This window comes from Manis javanica, chromosome 4, assembly GCF_040802235.1.
Source record: "Manis javanica isolate MJ-LG chromosome 4, MJ_LKY, whole genome shotgun sequence".
NCBI classification, from domain to species: Eukaryota; Metazoa; Chordata; class Mammalia; order Pholidota; family Manidae; genus Manis; species Manis javanica.
The window spans coordinates 174,714,678-174,735,649 of record NC_133159.1 but is presented as its reverse complement, the minus strand read 5'-3'; positions in this window follow the sequence as shown (position 1 = coordinate 174,735,649).

Here is a 20,972-nt window from a genome sequence, read left to right as displayed (position 1 = left end):
GTTCAAAAACATGCCCTCAAACATGATACACATCAATAGCGGCATTTGTACCAATGAGTGTGTTGTGCCCCATTTTTCTCTCACCTTTACTGAATGCGAGTGTGTTATCTCCCAGAGTAATTTCTTATCCTGGAGGCCGGTCCAAGTGGAGTGTATGTAACGACCAGCAACTTTGGGGTCTGTATGTGGAAAGTAACCTGAAGCCATAAACATCTTTAAGTCACCTAACTTCTGGATGTTAAATTGCCATGCTATAATACCAAATGGCAAGACTTTTAAGAACACATCGGTATGCTTTTACAAAAGAGAGAAAAAAATAATACCTCTTTTACTCACTTGGACTTCAAACTGGATTTTGGCAATTTCCCTGCACTTCGGAAACCTTCCCCTTACACAGAATAGAGGGCTGAATGCTTAACTGGTGGGGTGGTCCAGTGGGGAGATCTGGCCAGGGTAGATAATCTGGGTAATTCATGAAACATTGGCTTCTGTGCCAGGAAAATCAAGCAATAGAATCATCCATTGCTGATTACCAGGAATTTAATTCTAAGTATGTAATGAGGTGGTGAAGGAATCTTCAGATTTGGGCTCTGGTAACATCTTCCCTGTCTTCCCTCACCTCTTATTATGCTTCTGATGCTTTTCTAGAATCTTTGCTTGCCCCCGTGCTGGGCTAGCCCTCATTGCATGACACTCTTGAGCTATTTTCCCCTCCAGACTATTTGTTCTCTGTTTCCTGTGTTTCTACCTTTGGGCCAAAGTCCAGGTCCTTCATCAATGTTTCGTGTTTATCAAACATTGAATATTCTACAAAAAGTGGTCATTGGCAATTCATTTTCTTGTGCATTTTCTTATTTGATGTTTACAACACTCCTCTGAGGTAGGCATAATGAGTGTCAGCAATCTGTACTTTCTAGAGAGTCATTGAGGGTCAGAGAAATAATTCAACTTGCTGCATACCACACAGGCAGATAGGAAGGGCAGAAAGATTTGAACTCCAACCCTGGACTTCAGCCCTTGTATTCTTTCGGCTGCCCTATGCCAGCACACTGCTCTGTGAACAGGAAACAAAATACCTTAGCTACCAGACGCAGTAGGAAAATGTCAATTGGTTAGTGCTGCCGTAAAAACAAAACCATAATCTCAGAATTTAAAAGCCAAGTTCTTGAAAGGAAAGGGCATCCCTTTGTAAACAAATGTTTGATTATTAAAGCCAGCTTCTCATCTTGAAAATACTTTTTCAATTTAGGCCCAATTTAATAGGAACCCCAGGATTGATAACTCCTCAAAAAAAGAAAAGTTTCCACAGGCACGGTGGGGATTTGGAATATTCGTTGGAGCCTAAGGGATGTATAAAATCTACATGGTTATTTACATAAATTTCTTACAATTTCTATCACAAATATACCCTTGCTGTTTTCCCAGATCTTTATTTAATAATGATTGTAATAAAATTAAGTTTATCTTCACCGCCTTGCTCTTGATGCCAAGCAGCCAAAGTCAGCAATCCCCCCTTCTTTTTTTCTTTTCAGTTAAAGTCCCAGAATAGAAATAACATATGACTGTGTGATGCTTCTATTCATGGTGGTTCATGAGCACTAACTCCCAAGTGGAAATAAATGTGGATAATTATGAGCAGACTTGAGTTATTCTCTCAGTTCCGGCAAGCAATGGCCCCTTCTGGGGTCCCCTGATTTACAGGGATTTGAAACCCCACAGGAACAAGTTATCCCAGGGCAGTGTTTTCTTGCATAGTTAGTTCCTACAAAGATTTGTTCCCCCAAGAAATACCAGATTTAGAAACCAAAGGTTAGAAGGGAGCATGCATATAACTTAGCCCAGGGAGCGCTTAGCGGCAGTTTCATGCTTAGAACCCCAGTGAGGATGACCCTAGGCAAAAACCATAAAATGAGGGAATTCAGTGACCAGTGACTTTTCTAATGAAATGACACTTCCTGAATACCATGCCTGCCTTTATTAGCTAAAGAGCTTGCTGTACTTTGGGGATGAATGTTCACTTGTATTTTCTCTGTCATAGATGCCTGGGCAGAACATGATTCAATTAACCTAATAAAAACAAAAACAAAACTGAAAACACCACCACCAAAAATCCCTAAGATGTAGTTTTAATTTTCTCTACTCTCGCCTCCCCAGTATAGTCAATCTCCAAGTCCTATTGAGAGTGAGAAAAATATATTCATATTCATGATTAGTAATTATTGATTTCTTACCATTTGCCCGAATCTGCACTAAGAGCTTTACAGACATTGCTTACTCTTTAAATTTCTTGGATTATGGTCTTTGACTTCACATGAGCAAACTGCAGGCCTCTTCCTCTTGGATGTGGACCCTAGTCCGTGTGCCCTGTGTTCTCACCAGCAAGAAGCAGGTGGTAACCCCAACTTTGAACCACTCACTGAAACTAGAAGGATGGGATTCCTTGTTTTGCTAAAATCAATCAGGACCCAATTCTAAAATTGAGACCAAGATCAATTCCATCCAAATCAGATGCACTGAGGGTTCAGGGGTAATAGGGATGTTTTTCTCAATAAACAGTGAGAAGAGGTAAGTGGATGCTGACATTTGAAAGCAACCTGTCCACTCATCATTTGCTTCCATCTGTATGGGAAGTATTATCACTGATGGTTTATGTTCCTCCCTCTCCATTCAGACTGTAGCTTTCTCTGATTAGGAGCCAGGTCCTATTCTATAGCAGCAAGCCCAGAAACTTTAGCATAGTAAGAATTTCATGAGACATGTGTCCAACTGAAATACAAGTATTTGGAAGAGATGGTCAAAGCAGGTAGGCCTCGTGCACCTAGGCATTTGCCTGACATACCTGTGTCTTGGCTTTTGGACTTCAGTTTGTGGATTATTATCTTCCTTTGTTTTCCCCCTCCAGGATGAGACTTGGTATGTCGTCCCACCTTGAATTTCTAAAGTGATGAAAATATCCCCGAGACTGCTGGACAGAGGAACATTTTAAGCATGCCTACAGCAGCCAAGACCATGCCAGGAGTGGGTGCTTCCAGCTGAATAAGGTAGGAGACATGAGAGGAGAGGAATCCTTGCCAAACCAGCTGTTCGTGTGCAGAGAAGACAGTATTGGCACCATGACAACCTATCAAAAATGTCTAGAGTCCAACCAGAAAATATTTGGTTTGGGTTTGGGAGACTCAAATGCAGCTGGTTGGGATTTCCTGGTCGGTGTTTTATCCATTGCAATTGCTACTGAAAACACTTCGCAATTCATCTGAGGATTCTTTACATAGGCCCTGAAGTATATGTGGCATTTAATTGAAAAACCACCAAATAAAGACTTCCGGGCCATGTAAAGGGGCTGCCTTTGGTGCCAACACTGAGCTACAGGCCTCCGTGGCTTTGCCGTAAGTGGATTTGGATACACGGAGATTCCCATTATCCTTGCCTCCATTCCGGAAGAGGTACTTCAAGCCTCTGCTGGCTCCAGGGGTCGTAAAGGCAGACAGTTCCTGCTCTCATATTGTCCCCACTAAGCCTTCAGTTTAGGAGACGAACTCACTTCTAAAATCAGGTATCAAGCGCATCAGGAAGAACAGAAGGTGAGGGCAGAAGAGTCTCCTCCCTTGTTTAAAAGAAATAATTGAAGAACCAAAGGAAGAAAGGAAAGAAGGGGGTAGGGAGAGAGGGAGGTAAGAAGGAAGAGTGTGTCCTTGCTTGTCTACAATCTGTTTGCATTTATCAAGCTGCACGATGGGAAGGCATGTCTCAAAACCCTACTGAAAAGATCTAAAGATTTAACTCTACCACAACACGTGTATTAGAAGCTCCGCCAACCCCTATCCCATGCCCACCACCAAAACTTTTTAAAAGAAGAAGGCAAACCGTTCCCTTCCCAAAGCAAATGTGTTTACTGCTACTAGATAGATAATCCCAGGGGGCCCCGCTACTCTGGGTCCACAGGAGCATGTCCGTTGCTTCAGCCGCTGAGACAGATCGTATTTGGTGGTAATGCAGGCACCCAGGATGGCAAAGGACAGTGCCCTCTCCTGCCCCAAATGTAGGGCTTGCTTTTCAATTTCTTCTTAGGGACAAAAACTGTCTGTATCATGGTGAGAAGTAGGGGGAGGTTTGAGGGAGGAGGCTGGAAAAAACTAGCAAAGGGAAAGAAAAAAAATTGGAGAGCCAGCCTGGCACCAAAAATATAATTTAGTGTGCAGGTATTTGATTTGATAGAAAACCTGCATTGATTTAAAAAAATAGGTTCCTGACAAGGTCGTAATTCATTGAGAGAGGCCAAGCCCGCAGCTTAAGTTTGACATCCCCCTCCAACCTAAACCATAACTGGTTTTAGGTGATCCCCTGTGAGGGTAGCATGTTGCAGCTGGCAAAAAAATAAACACTCCTGAGCCCTGTGCTAACAGAATTTTTTTTTCTTTCTTTCTTTCTTTCTTTTTTTTTTTTTTTTTTGATTTATGCCACGAGCTAAGGAAAACAGTTACATATTTGTGAGTCCGGGTTTTGTTTGGCCTTTGCAGGCTCGCAGGGTTGGTGTCCTGCTGAGGGAGAGGGATGCTGCGAAAGCTGTAACAGGCAGGAACAGGGCAGGCAGAGTGGAAAAGGCAGGGGGCAGGGAAAAGGCGGTGGGGTTTGGAGGGAGAGGCGCAGTAGTTGAAACGTTTGATTTGATTCGCCTGGCCTCTCCTCCAGGCAGGGCCCCCCACCTTTCTTTGTGCCACAAAGCCATTCCCATCTCAAGCAGGTTCCTTCAGAGCCGAAGCCTGGCGAATGCTTCGCTGCCCTCGTTTTCCCAGGCGGCGACATCCTTTGCCTAGAGCTTGACAGATGGGTGGTTTCTCTCTTTCACTCTTTCCTGAATGGCAGAGTCCACTGCAGTTGGACAAATGCAGGACTCAGGGGCCAATGAGGAGGGCTTCCATGGTCTCTTTTCCTTGGAGTTGTCTTGGTAGCAGGAACTCTGTTTCAGGCAGGCAGGGCCAAGGAAGTAAAGGCAGCGTCTCACCAGTGTCCTTCCCTGCCTGATACTGGCGTGCTTGCTCCACATTTTGCAAAGAATGAGCTTGTAGGGAATTTAGAAGCTCAGCAAGGTGAAATAGTAGAGGGTCACCCAGCTCCTTAGTGACAGGTCTAGGGTGCGGGTCCTGGCTGCCCAACCCAGTGGGCCCTACACTCTCCCACATGCCCTGACTCCATTTAAAGAATTACAGAGTCTAAATACAATGAAATATCTTGGATCCTGGACCAGAAAGAGGACGTGAATGGAAAAACTGCTGAGATCTAGATAAAGACTGAGGTTTAATGAACAGGAATGTACCACTGTTAGTTTCTTAGTTTTGACAAATTTCATAGTAATGTAATAACTTTAAAGTGCACTGGGGCAAGATCTGTCTGTAAAATATTTTCAGCTTTTTTTGTGAACCTAACATTATTCCAAAATAAAAATTGACTTCCTAAAAGAAAACAATTGCAGAAAAAACAAAGGCATTTCTGCTACTTGAATCCAGATCGGTTTTGGAACGCATCCCCAAAGTAGGCTCTACAGAGATCACACACTTTGCTACATACTCTTCAGCAACTGAAATGATTTTGATTCTGCCAAGCATGAATGGGGAGGTCCGCACAAGGGGATTCTGTCAATGCTGGAGAGACCTTTCAGCAGGCCGGCGGGCAGCGCTGCCTTTTGCATCTTCACTTCTTCATTGTCATCTTTTGGGAAGAAACTTTACACTTTATAACAGAATCCCAATTTATACATGAAGAAATTGAAAGCACACCTACCTGTCCTTATTTCTCACAGAACCGGAAGATTAGCAACTCTTAGCCTTGAGTGAATCCTGTCTAGACCCTCACATTTCTTGAAAAAACATGAACAACACAAGATCTCTCTCCAGGAGCAGGCAGCCCAACTTTTGAAAGTCAACGGTAGTCATAGCTTACCACCCAGAAACTTGCCTGAACCTCTAAATTACTTACATTATTACATCATCCTTCTTTGTGTATGTACTTGTCGCATTGCATAAATAGACCCTCTCTAGCTTGCTTCTTTAATCTGTTCTAGCCACAGAATATATCACTATATAAATGACTTCACAGAAGACAAATTATTCTATAATAACGTGCTGAATCATTTGAAACACATTCAGTCTCCATGACAATATGAAAATATAAATGTCTGGTGCACAGAAAGGATAAAAAAAAACCCTGTGTCTTGGTGGTATAAAGAATGAAGTTAATTTAATGCTTAAACCAGTCTTTTTTTTTTACCACTTTGTTATCATAAGGGCATGATGCAACTGCCCTGCCTTTTAAAATGCACACACAGACTGAGAAATGGATATTTTTTTCCATCCTATTTGTCTCCTTTTCAGACACAACCACTGATTCACCAGTTGCTGGACAGGGAACAGCAGCGGCAGAGACGCCTGCGAACTTGAGTATAATAAAATTCTAGTGTAACAGCATGTTGAATGTTTGCTTTGGCTAGGCTGCCCTCTCAAATCCCCCTTTTCAACTAATATTTTAAAATGTGGAAGGACATTAAAATGGAGATAAATTCAAGGCTCCTTCTGAAAGCAGGCATCTCTTACGCTGAGAATTCTGCATTTTGTCCATGCAGCCACGTCCAAATTGCCTTCGTTCTGATAAGTATTATGATGTGAAAGTTCAAGTCACTGCCTGCCTTTTGGCAACTAGCAATTTTACTCTAAAGGACAGGAGCAAACAGGGATCAGATATGCTTTTATAACTGCTCCCATTTCATCGCTGTCATTTGTAATTGGTCCTAAGGAAACTAGAATTAATTGGAGTTGATCATTGGTGTTTCATGGAGTGTCATTATGAAGAGCTCTTGAGTCAGGCAGTGATGTGAATGAATTCCCAGGCTGCTCATTACTAGCTATGTTATTGGAGCAAATCTGACCTTTCTCATTTTGTTTCTTTTTATGTATAACAGGGATAGTAATAGCCCTCATTTAATAGCAGAATTAAATTAGATAATGTATAAAAAGTACCCAGCTTAGAGGCCCACAGATGATATGTGCAAAGTGGGTTCACCATGTGGTTAATTGTTAATGCCCCTGTGATTAAGATCTCTTTAGTCCTGTAAGGTGTAGCCACTCCATGCCAGCTGATGTTCTCAGTAGAGAATAAAACAAAGTCCCTAATCTCGTGGAGTTTATATTCTAGTGGCAGGAGGACAATGAAGTCAAGGGAGAGGAGTGTGAGGAACTGGTGGACCCTGGCAGAGACCTCGAACCATACTGCGAGTGGGAGGACAGAAGCCGGCCGAGGGTTTGAGCGCTGGAGTGACGATCTTATCACTGCATTTTAAAAGTGTAAGTCTGTGCAGGGAATCAAGTGTAGGGAGGTGGAGAAGTGGAGAGAAGTGTCTTTGGCGTTAGTCTTGGAAACAGGTGATCAAAGCTTGCTCTAGGGATCAGCAGAGGAGTTAGTGAGAAATGATTTTTTCTTGAAGGTAGAAACCACAGATTTTGTCTGTGAATTGGATGCTTAACCTTCTACTTGTCTGCATTATTTTTTTTTTTGCATGTCCAACCTCAGTCAATGAATGTTTTTAGATGACTTAAGATAATCTTATATTTTCCTGGAACCACCCTACAGTAAAAAGCACAGGAAGTCCTTTCCAGAGTACGGATGCTACTCATGGTGGGTGTCAGGTAGGATCGGTGGGTGCCAAGTTTGGGTGTCTGCTTTGACTCTCAGTAGCACAGGGACCCTGGTGAATTAGATGAGGATAATCATACTGCAAAATCCGGACAGCACTTAGTATTCATCAGGCACTTTTCTAAGCCTCTTTCTTTTATTAACTTTTATTATGATTCTCACAATACAGTAAAAATAAGTACTAAATGAATTGTCCCCGTGTTACAGATACAGAAGCCAAAGTACAGGGTTTGAGTTACCTGTCTGGCCCAAAGTAAATGGCACATAACAAGCGGCAGAGCTGCAATTTGTATGGGGCTCCATCTTTCACAATCTTAGTAATCTGCTTTACTGCCCCTCGGCCCACATATTTCTCTTCAAAGAGCATAAAAAAAAACACTCATGCACACAAATAAACCATTGCAAAGTGTGATAAATGCCGTGAAGGAAAGAGGGTTGTAGCCACAGTGAACATGAACCTGTGGGAAGAACATACAAGATATGTCTAGCCTGACCAGGTAGTACCCCCCTGGGAGCTGACATTTAAACTCAGAACTGAAAGATAAGGGGGTTCTGACTATTTCCCAGAGTGGAGGAATGGATATTATGCAGGCATGGAGTCATGAAGAATGTGCAGCATGTTTGGGGAACCAGAAAGGGAACAATGTGGCTGGGCAGAGTGAGCCAAGGGACACTGGCAGGTAAAGAGTCAGCAAAATAAGAAGGAAGGGTTAGGCAATGTACCCTATATGCAATGTATAGGGTAATAGGCATCTTTATTGTCCAAAGTGGGACGCTTCTGAAGTGAAGCAACTGTCAGGACACGAAGGCACAAGTTGGCAGGAAGTGTGCCCGCTCAAAGGTCTTTGGGTTTTCCTGGCGTGTAATAGAAAATCATGACTATGTTTTCTGTACCCTTCCAACAAACGTCATGCTGTAGCCATCCAACAAAAACTCTTGCGTTTGTATGTCGAAAGAAGCGCACTAGAATGTACGCGGTAGCACTATTCATCGCAACTCCAAGTTGAAAGCTACCAAAATGCTTTAAGAGTAAAATGAATATATAATTTCTGGAGCCTCCATGCGATGGAGTACTGCACAGAGTGAACAAATTACAGCCACTTGGCAATCATGTGGATAAATCTCAAAGATGTAATATTTAAGCAAGAAAGCAGTTACAAAAAATACTTTGTATATAATGCCATGTTTATAAAGTAAATGCATCAAAAAATCTATGTTGTTTCAGATCAGGAAAAGTGGGCAATTTTAGGGAAGGTTATAACTGGAGTCCTTTTAATATGCTAACTTTTGATCCAAGTGTTACTTGCATGGGTGTATTTAGTGTGTGAGAACTCTGAGTTGTTCACTTACGATATATGCACTGTTTTCTGTATTACACTTGGAAGAGGTAAGCTCTGCTTCCTACTGGATGGAGAATGGGGTGGAATAGGTTGCCACAGTTTTTTACCCACTTACTGTAACTTCTTTCTGGGATGTGTCCTTGGTATACAAGAAACATTTTATGCAATGGCATGGTTTCTCAACCTGGGCGCTCATGGTATTTATGTTGGATAATTCTTCTTAGAGATGGAGATGAGGGGCCATCCCAGGCATTGTAAGGTGTTTGATCTGGCTTCCACCCACTAGATGCTAGGGCATCAACTCCCAACTCCAACTCCAGTCCTGACAATCAAATATGTCTCCTAACATTGCATGTGTTCCCAGGGGTGGGTGGGTAAAATCTCCCCCAGTTGAGAACCACTGAACTCTGCTGATTGCAATCTCTAACATTCACTGAATGCATTCAGAAGAGAAAGTCTTTACATTTATAAGCTCATTTATTTGACCAACAGAGTTAAAGAGGTGTTATCATTTTCTTTGTTTTCCAGCAGAGGAACCTGAGGTACAAATGTTTTAGGCATCTTTCCCAAAACACTGTAACTAGCTAAGAGGTGACCAGGATTTACACCCAGACAGTCCCACTACAGAGCATGTGCTCTTGGCCACCCTGCTTACCTGCCTCTCGACTCCTAACACACGGTCGGTGTTGCATGGGTTCTGTTCAGATCAAGAGGAATATGCCAGGACCTTCTGTTTTCTAGAAGGCTGTCTCTTCCAACCTTTCCGTTCTTTAAAATGACACAAAGTTAGGATTCATATTTTTAAAAAGTACTGTACGATACAAGCTGAATAACCAAGTAATAGTGTGACTCATGAGTTACACCTTAATAAAACTTCAAGAGCTCACAGAGACCAATGCGATTATGGAACAAATTATTCCATTTATTTAAACAGAGGGGCAATATACTTGTATTTTACAATTGCCTTGAGTTATATATAAAACTAGCTCCTGGCCCTTTAATTATACACAAAGGCAGAACCGCGAAGAGAGGCTCATGAATCAAGAAGGTGCCATCCTCACCTGAAAAGGTATTTCCGCGGGTTCCAGACTCAATGGAAGGCTTTCCCTTTGAAGCCCATTCCCTCCCTGGTTCTTTAAGAACAGAAGTATTTTTCTCTGTTGCTAATTAAATATGATCAGGAAAGCAAGGCAATTAAATATCAAAAAGCTTACTTTAAATAAGCAGCATAAATAGAATGGCCAAGAACTAATATTAATCACAAGCTCACTTCATCTAGGGAAATCTGGTTATGTGTTTCACTTACTGTGTGTGCCTCTGTGGTCCCCCTGTGTGCCCGCAAGTAATCCACGCTGGCATATGCCACCTGTACCGTGGGGGCCACACCTGTGCGCTCGTCTCCTCTAGGCAGATGAATTGTTTTTGAAAAGTTGAAAAGTTGCTTACACTTGAAATACGTAGTCAGATGGATATCTTACTATAAATGCTGTTTAGAGTCCCAGGCTAACCACTCAAAGCATCAGAAAGTAAATAAATAAGTAAATAGAGGGCAGGAGAAGTAAATATGTCATGAGCTATTGGCACAATTTGTTCTAGTAAGCATGTGTGTGTACATATATACATATGAAGATACTACTTATATGTATGCATATGTCCATATATGTGCGTGCATACACACACACACACACACATATCTCCTTATTGAGATTCTGTGATTTAAAATTCTTGAAAGCTGTAAATGTGGAAGAACTACATTTTCAAGTTTTTGATTATGGAGTTTTTAATGATGGCAGCATTTCTGATTTTTCTTCTGGCTACAGAAGTTTAAATTCATCATCAAGGAAACATACACCTTTGCATTTAGAAAAGACACCTAAGGACTCCTTTGACTCTGCCTTGGCAAAGCACACATTTTATTCAGAAGGGAAGATGGGAAATAATGAGGACTTACACTCTTCTCGTAGTTATATAAAATGTGTCTTTCTTGGAGGGAAACTTACAATTCTGCCAAGCATTTCATTTTAGAGACTGGCACTTCTTCCTGTGGGATCAAGGGAATTAGGAGAAGAGGCCTGCTCACGTACACCTCCCATCCGAGGGGAGTCCTTTGGTGGTGGACCAGAAGATGTGGGGGAAAGCTGGGGTCCTCAGACCAGTATCCCGGCATCACCTGGAACCTGTTAGAATTGCACTCGGGCCTCACTCGGCCGTCACAAGATGTCCAAGGACACGTATGCATGTAGTTTAAGAAAACTGCTACAAAGAATCTCCCATGGGGGAGAGCCTGGCCTGTAGAGGTCATACTTACAATTCTGTTTTAAGATATTTTGGTTTTACTTTGTAAATATTCTTTGTTCTGTTATTTTATTTTTTAGTCTTCAGCTCCACAGGGAGTTAAGAGGACGCACTTTCTGTGCTTATAAAAAAGGTGCTTCTAGTAAATATTGTTTCCATATATCACCTATTTTCAGATTTTTACACTCATCCTCCCAGTTTTATCTTTGTTCACTTCTCTTCCTCACAGACAGCACGCTTGGGTGAAACGGAGCTCAAGAGGTGGGTTCTGGTTGGTTCAGCCTGTCAGGATATATTATTCCATGGCCACAGCTTTTGGTTCAAGATTGGGTATTATCTTGGTCGGTCTAGGCTCTTTGCACAGAACGTCGTAGCCTGGGAGGCTTCGGCACAGCAGAAATGGGTTCTCGCAGTTCTGGAGGCTGGGAAGCCCACGATGCAGCTCTGGCACGTGCAGAGCCCGGTGAGGGCCTGCTCCCTGCGTGGCTGATGGCTGTCTTCTTGCCTTGTCCTCCCCTGACAGAAGTGAGGAGTGAGCCATCCAGGGCCCCTTTTATGAGGCCACTAATCCCATCTGTGACTCGGCTCCCAAAGGCCCCACCTCCAGGTACCATCACAGTGGTGACTAGGTTTCAACACATGGAATTCCGGGGGGACACAAGTGTTCGCTCTGTAGCAGGTATGCAACGTAAGCCGACGTAAGTCAGGGGGCGTCTCGGTGCTGTTCTTCGGAATGCTGGGCCCCGCACACAAGAATGAGGAAACGTGGCCTTATTACTACTGGCAGGTTTCCATGGCCATAGGGTACTGGGGAGCGTGAATGGAGGACAGTTAGACCTAGGGAGAAGCTGACACCCTGAAGGCAGAGGAAAGCAGTAGAAGAAACGTGTATTTGATGACACTTTGAAGCCGCTGGTGCACCAGTGCTGCAGCCCTCCCTCTAGATGGGCTTCCTGTACGGAAGCTGGTAAATCCTTTTTATTGTGCAAGCCAATCTGAAAGGTGCTTTCTGTGACCTGCAGCCCAGGGAGCCTTAAGAGGTACAGCTTTGCAGAGGGAGTGGCATTAGCACGGTAGAAGGCAGGCTTGAAATGCACTAAGAGCACCCTAAAAAGTACAAACTTGTTACCTGAGTCTGGGAAGCCCACGATGCAGCTCTGGCACGTGCAGACTGATTTGGGCAATGAATGAGCATTTCTTAGTGAGAGTTATCAGGAGGATTTTGGCAGGGGGTGGGAGGGGTAGGCAACTCGGTAAAAACCAACTTCCTGTATTTGAGCAGAAAGGAAATCCAGAATTGTTTTAAATCACTAAGAGGATGTGTGATCCTTGAAGACTGGAGATATCTGGGAGAGTTAGGTCATATAATACATGTGTTACCTTGATTATGGACTACTTGGCACATGCAAGGGAATGAATCAGACTTAAATTCATCTCCTCCCCCAGATCCCATACCCCATTACAGCCTCAGCAAGGCTGGAAAAAGAAGTGTTAGTGAGATTAACTACAGTCCCCACTCCTGCAGTTGGTCCCAAAGGCAGTAAGTGATTCTCATCTCTCCTCCATTACTCTTTCTAGGCTTCTTTCTCCTCCTCTGGCATTTCTGCGGGTCTGGGTGGGCTGGTCCCCCTAGTGGGGTGACACGGATTCTCATCCTTGAGGAAGCTGAGCCCTTGAGTTTGTTTGCTGTCATTGTTGATTTAGTTGCTTAATCGTTTCTAGTTAAAACTGGATGCGAGGATAGCAAAAGATGTCCGGTGGCAAACATATTCCTCTCTGACCCTATTTTGTAGCTGTGGTCCTACCTCCTCAGGGTCATGACTTCCTGTGCCTGTTGTTTACTGTCATGAAAACCCCCAAATCATATGTGACAGCATGAGCTGTCTTTCATTTTAGTGGGATGCTTACTGCGCCCCCTGCTGGCAGCATCGTCTCCGAAACCCGGGACGTCTAGATCAGGGAGCCTACATTTGCGTGGGCGGGAGGCACACAGTGTCTACGTGGGTCATCAGGCATGTGAATGGGGCCATCCTGCTTCTAACCCTGATTCCCAAACGCATGCATTCCACCCCCTGGGAACACAGCAGCATGCATGAGAAACTGCTTTCACATGGGTGCTGCATCCTGCAGGGTGGTGCCTCATCTCCAACCAGGTGCCCGGGCTCAGGTTTGAAGAGGCCAAGCTCCTTTGATGCAGTAGCTTCTGGTGGGTGTGGCAGACGGGAGGACCTGTGGATCCCGTGGTCATGTGCCCATTGCCACACTTTGTGTGATGTAAATCAGGTCCCTGTGTCTGATGGGATGTCATGTAGGATCCGAGGCTAGTAGATGAGACACTCTATAAGAACTGGTAGAGTGGTGATAGCTGAACTATTATGTGCAAAAATGGCAAACCCATATCCACAACGTGAGTGAACCCAAGGCAAAATGAAATACCACCCTTTCCAACTTGTCACAAATGGCTGGCTGGAGGAACTGGACTCTAGTAGGGAGGGTGGGCCATAGCCTTGGTCCCTGTTGCTGTTAGGTCAGCCATCCACCAGTGGTAGCTGTGTTAGTGTTGGTGAGAGGCAACCCTTGCTGTTGAGCGTATGTATAACTGGCTTCTCTTCTGTGGTGGGCATTGCTCTTTGCTCAACATGAACGTGAGATACAAAGATTCTCACTCTTTGCGTTCATCCCCATTGGGTCATCCACATGCCTCTTTCCCAGCACTTCTGTCCCCAGTCTTCCAATATTTCCAAGTTCCAACCATTTACCATTGGCCATGAGACTATGTCTATTCTTATTTCTGGCCATTTTTCTGTACATATAAAATGGATAACCAGGTACACTAGCCAAAATTCTGCCCACTCGGAGGTCCTTCCTTCACTGCTGACCTTTAGGGCCTCCTCTGAGGGAGGCTGTAGTCCATTTTTTATTGGCACGGACATACTTAGCCAATGTTTCTGCTGTTGCTCATGTCTGTGACTTCATTCACAGAGGCTTGCCTTTTTACGAACTTGGTGATGTTGATCGTGAGCTCCTTGGTAGATCTTAATCTGTATGATATCTGAAGGTCTGAATTGGGTATGTTTTCTGCAGAGAAGGCTTGCTTTTGCTGGAATCCAGAAGTCTCTGATGAATTGCAGAGCCTCTAGATGGAGCTCTCTGCCTTCTGGAGTGGGCTCCTGCTCAGTGTTCCAATGGGGCCACTGTCCTTCACGTTCACTTTTGGCGTGACTCCCCTGTCTCCTGTTCCAGAATTAGAGTGGCCATCAGTGTCTCTGAGGGTGAGTCTTAGTATCTAAAATCTAGTTGTTCTGAGGTGAGAGGATCCCTCAGAGAATCCCAGTTAGCACAGTGGCAGAAGGAGGAGTGAATTAAGTGTTTAGAGCATAATTCTGATTGCCATTAAAATAAAGGAGATTTCTCATTGAGCAGAAATCCCAGGATGTTTAGGACTGATGGTGGTTACTGATGTCTTCGTCATGACGCAATCGTAGTTCATCTTGTATGCTTTGCATATGTTTTCTCCTTTAACCCTCAAAGACGCCTACAAGGTAGCTGCTATGACTGCCCCTCATTCTAGTCGAGGAAATGTCACTGGCTAAGTGTCAGCCAACTAGAATATGGTGAACCTGGGCTTATTAAACTCAGGTATTCTGGCTTCAGAGACCAGGCCAACCCTCTGTGTTACACTGGCTTCCTAGGGCCAGGATATGAAAAGATGCATCAGAAAAGACCACAAAGCCCAAGTGGCCTTGACTGGCGGTGATATTATTATGGGCTATTCATTTAAACAGCTTGATATTTGAGCTGCTGCTATAGGAAGTTCACTTTGACCATTCATCCATTGCTCCTAGAATGTCTACAGGAGCCTTTTCTCACTATTTGATTTCTGAGGTCACTTTCAACAACAGACATATTATTGATGTCAAATGTACTTAACCGCATCCCATTTATCTGGCATTCTTACTACAACTTATTCACAGAACAGCAGTGTCTTTACTTTCAATCTGTATTTCAAACTCTAAAAAGTATAGCTGTAAGGAAAAGAGACAAGGAAAAAGTATGAAGTGAAGAAAACAATCGATTCAACAAGAAATTATTTCAAATAGGGATACTATAATGCAAAGATAAACAATGCTAGGACTTTGTTCAAAAGAATAATTTTGGATATGACGTCCATGCCAAAGAAACAGCACATACAACTCTGTTGCCTTTTTCTGAAATAATCAAGAAAACAGTGCTGGGAAATACTTGACTCTCTCTTTGCTAGGCTGGTATATCAGTTTTAATTGATGCCCCGTGCCAAAAAAATGTTTTTGGCAATGTTTCACCCTCATTCTATGCCAAGAAACTGCTCCTTGGTGGATAACAATGAAAGGAGGCAGTGTATGATATAAAGTTCACTATGAAAGGAAAGTTAATAAGAAGTAAAATACGTTTAGTGTACTTGGCGGAAGGAGCAGAGGGTTGAGCTACAGGAAATCTTCCGTAGTGATTTTATAATGTCTGTAGTCTGAAATAAAATTGCTCATGAAATATCTACCAAAGACACAGCATTCCCACCTTCAGCCACAGGAGGACAGGAGCATTTGCATTTCCTCGGTGGGACACTTTTCCTGACATTTTGATTCCTTGGCTGGTATTTGTATGCTACACCGTGAGCTTTCAACATGATTGTATAGAAGCAGTGGACAGCTGGGGACCAGGTGGATGGAACAACACAAACAATTGTTAGACCACCGCGACTGCACGACTGAAAGAGTGAAACACCCCCAGGAGTAACCAGACCCAAACACGTGGCAAGTACTTGCCAGCAATATGTACCCCTTCCCCTGGAAGAATAACTTCCAGAAATCAGTAATTTAAAGTGACACGGCTTCGTGAAGCTTAATGTAGATTTGAGTTGCAAAGCTATTGCCATGTCCAAAATGATGCCAAAAAAAAAAAAAAGCAGCAAGTGAAAAATCTCAGCAGGGATCATTTTAGGCATTCCCTTGAAATTGTGTGAACATGGACAAACCCAAAAATACAAGTCTAGAAAGTGAAGTGATGGCAGTTACAGAACGGTGTTTGCATTCTCCAGGCTGAATAGCACTGTACACAGTCTCTCTCTCACACACACACACACACACACACACGTGCAGTCCCATAATAATGGGATAAACTACATACACAGAGGACCATATCAGCCACTACTTGGGGAACTTCATGCTTCAGCAATCGAAGGTGTGATATAAACAACTTGGAGGGAGGACTTGATATTTGACTTGGGGTCCTTTGAAAGCAAAAGCATTTTTAAAAGGTTCTATGTGCAGATAATTGGTCATAAAGGTATTAGGGTATTTTTGTCATCTATTTCTTCTTCAGGAAACCATAGCAAGCATGACTGAACAAAGAATAAACTTCAAAGTCTTGCTGTTTGGTAGGAAGTGCTTTCGAACAAAAATCATAAACTTTCGTCAATGAGGCCTTTGTGAGAAATGATGAGCGCCTTTCCCCACCCCTTGTCAAAGTCATTAAAGTGAAAGGAGGTTTCTCCACCTTACAAAAGAATACCTCAGTCAGGGGAAGAGTCGTGTTCTAACAAACCTTCCCTTGGCCCCGAGCATCATCCTGGCACTCGGCTGAGAAGGGATTTTGTAACTTATCACAAATAAGGAAACATGGGGCTGCACTTTCTCCCCCTTTTCTTTCTTTTATTTATTTATTCATTGTAATCTGTGCCATCCTGTCCTCTAACAGATCTTCGGGGGAATTTCTAAGGCAAGGTATTGTAACGAACACCTGACAGTTGGAAAATCAAAATAGGTTCACATAAGACAATTGCATCGGTCCAGGCCGGTCCCCTGTTTGTTCAGCTGTGTTACACGGAACTGGAGAAGAAATTTATATTTTGGGACTTGGAAAAAGCATCTCTTGCCACCTTTCCGATCCCAGTTTGAATACCTTCCTGCACAAATCAGATTGGTTAAAGAAGGACCGGACTAGGAGTAGAAACATTCTATTTTGTGGTAGACAGTGGGCTATTTCTGTCACTTCCAAAGTCAGCCTCTCTAGGGCTATATTTGAGGGTTAGAAGAAATAGTCCAGACCAGAAAGGTTTGGCATCCGTCTCTTCATGAAAAGTAGAGAAGGTTATGTGTAAGGAGTTTTGGTTGGGTAGCGATCATTTTAAGTAAAACTGTAACTTGAAAGTGTTTGTAATGAGGCCGCTGAATTCACCTGAACCTGTGGCCCACCTAATGATCACTTCTGATTCACTCCTCCTTGTGATATTTCACGCTGATCCATTTTCCTTCAGTTATGGGTTCTTTTTGACTCTGCTGATGCAAACAAGGTTCTGCATTTCACCCCTGACTTGTCAAAACAAAGGAAATGGTATTTGGCAATTATCAGTCATGTTTTACCTAGATTTTTAGCAACGTGTTATGCAAAGATTGCACATAGAACACCAATCCTACTTTCTGTGCTGTGGACTAAAGAGTTTCTCATGCAGGGGAGTGGGGAAGAGGGTTACTCATGCTAAAACAGGTGCAGTGATTTAGGTTTGGACTGACTGAAAAATGAGAAGGAAACTTACAAGGTCCTATTTGACAATTGGCCACCCCGGTAGGGTAAGTTCTTATAAAGGAGGGACCATCCTCTGCCCCCTCACACCCACTCAGCTGTAGGCAAGCATGGGAGATAGGAATTAGACACCTGTAATAACAGAGGACCACAGTGAACCCTTTATGGAAGAATTAGGCCCAACACAGACTATTCTGTTTAAGCTACTGCTACAAGGCTTTTAATTTTCCAAATTATAATGTCACCATCAAAAGAGACTTTCTTAAAGAAAGCTCATTACTTTGCTTTCCATCATTTTCACTTCAGACTTGTTGCGATCTCATTGTACTGAGAACATTCCAGAAACAGGAATAAAAAGAGGAAATCGTGGAAATTAAAAGCTGACGGGTAGCATCCTGACTCACTCCGTAATACTGTGCAATGTGTAACTGCCGTCTTGTATGCAGTGAGACCCCAAGACTCTCCGTTTCCTGTACCTCCTTTCTCATCCCAGTTTTGAAGAGGTCCAACAATATGTGAGCGCTTGACAAAAGGAAGCTTTCCCCTCCATCATCTTGGTATTGAGGGAGAAAGTCTCAACTTGTAAGATACCTCATTCTGCTTAGAGCAGCCTTAAATTGTCTTCATTTCAGTAAGTGAAAGTGCACAACTATATAGTCTGACTGAAGAAGGATCTAGTCCAATGCTATGAGTTCATCTTCCTCCATTTGAAAAGATTAAGATGTTTCAAAGTTTCAACTCTATTATTAGACCATATGTAGCCAGGGATAAGGAGATTTATGGTGCCCGATTTTCTTAATCTCCCATGTTTAGTAAGATACTGAAAAAAGGCCAAGGCATTTAATCATCATATATTGACTTAAGCCTCAGAGTATTCTTCTAAGAGGGCTTTAGTTCAAAAAGTCTACCTTAAGCATAGGTCTAGACTGGGTAACGTGTTTGGCTGAGAAAATTGAGTTTGCTGTGTCAATCCTTAGCTCTGACATTCAAAAGCCTACTTCCTATCTCTACCCCAAACTTTTCCCACCTGTACTAAGCAAGCAATAAATACAAGCAAGAAGCATGTTCTTATCTATTGGGTATATTTTAAATGTAACTCAACCCTACTAAAATCTTTTAATCTGATAGTTTATTATTAAATGTCATTTAATAATGAAATGCAAAGACCCGAAAGCATTTGAAAAATTAAAGTGAATTGTTTTCTCCTGCACAAGTCGATCTTTAGTTTTGGCAGATCACTTGTTAACAGTGATTTTTAAAAAATTAAACGGGAGTGGAAATACTGATGTTTTGCACATTCTGGCAACATGTTTCACATCAATAACAACACAACAAAATAGCTATGAATATGTGGCACTGAAAGTATGTGGCATGAGAAATAGAGTATTTAGTGTGTACCTGTCCAGAGTTTGAAGGCTACCCGTGTTGCCTCACATCTGTAGGGCCTAAGACAAGTTCCTCAACCTTTGAGTCTCAGCTTCCTTTTCCAAAAAACCCCTTGTTGCTGTAAAGGTTAGATGGTGCAGTAGATGTGAATCACCTAAGTTACTTTTGACACCCATGTATTAATTACAATTAATAAGTTTAAATCATTCTCTCTCTAAATTATGTGAGACACTGCACTACCAGGTTTTTGAACGGCTGAGCTTGTTATTCTAGTTAGCTATGATTTAATGTTGGTGAATAAGGCACCAAATACTCATGCTTCTCCTGAATCTAATTATTCAAAATAATTGAAATTGTGGTCCGGAAGAGATATTAGTCCTCCCACTTCATTGCAGTGTCATTCACAGGCCAAGATATAGAAACACCGAATGTCCATTGATGGAAAAATGGATACAGAAATGCAGTGGAATATTACTCAGCCAGGAAAAAGGAATCTTGCAATATGCAATGACATAGATGAGCCTGGAGGACATTACACTAAGTGAAATAAGCCAATCACAAATACTTCATGACTGTACTTACACAAAGTGTCTGAAGTAGTCAAAGAAACAAAGAAGGGGATGGTGGTTGCCAGGGGGAGGGAAAAATGAGGAGTTGCTAATCAACATGTATAACATTTCAGTTATGCAATAAGAATAAACTCTAGAGATCTGCTGTACAACATTGTGCCTACAGATAATGATGTTGTATTGTATACTTAAAATTCTACTAAGAGAGTAGGTCTCATGTTAAATATTCTTTTTATTTTAAATTAAAAATTTTAAAAATTCACAATTAAAAAAAAAAGGGAGAAATCTGGAATGTTCTCTAATGTGGAAAAATCCAAGTACTTTCTTAAAACAAAAGCTGTGCATGTGTTTAAGTATAAATTTTTTAAAAAATTAAAATATAGAAAAACAAAGTTTAGAAGTCTATTTCTTGAGCATTTCATATTCATAAGAGTTTAGCCATTACCTAATATAAGTCTCTCATCTTATATATGAATAAATAGATGTCCAGAGATATTAGAGGCTTTCTCAAGGTCAGACATTGGTGAATGATTTCATAACAAGAAGAGGGTCTCCTCCTTGCCACCTAGCCAGAAAGATTAGCATGAAAAGGAAAGATATTTTCATAGCAGGAGATCAAATTCAACTTTCCCTATATAGGAAAGGCAGCTGGAATGTCTAAAGATCAGATATCTTTTCAGCCTGTTTTGGCACCTATTCATTCTGAAATCTGTACAACTAAATACATAATGGGTTTTACATAGCTGGCTCCTGTTCTTCTTGCTAATTTTTTCATCTGTAGGCAAACAGAATATAAGAGGCCTGGTATAAAATGAAGACTTCAAGCAGGTTCCTGGATTCAAACCTAAGTTCTAACCCAGTCTATTATTTTCAGAAATGGACAGAGTGATGTTTCCCTTGCTCCTTTCCCATGTTTACTAGGATACAATGTTGTTACAGTTGATTGCATCAGAAAATATGGGAAGAGTTCTAGAAATTGACTCTACCACATGATCTCAGAAGACTGCTCTGTCACCAGGGAGTTCACCAGCACAAACAAGCTCAAAGACAGAATGGGCTGCCACTAAGGACTGCAGAAAACTGAACCCATTCCTAAATTGAGATGAGAAGGTTTTGATTATGTTTCAATGAATGTATATAT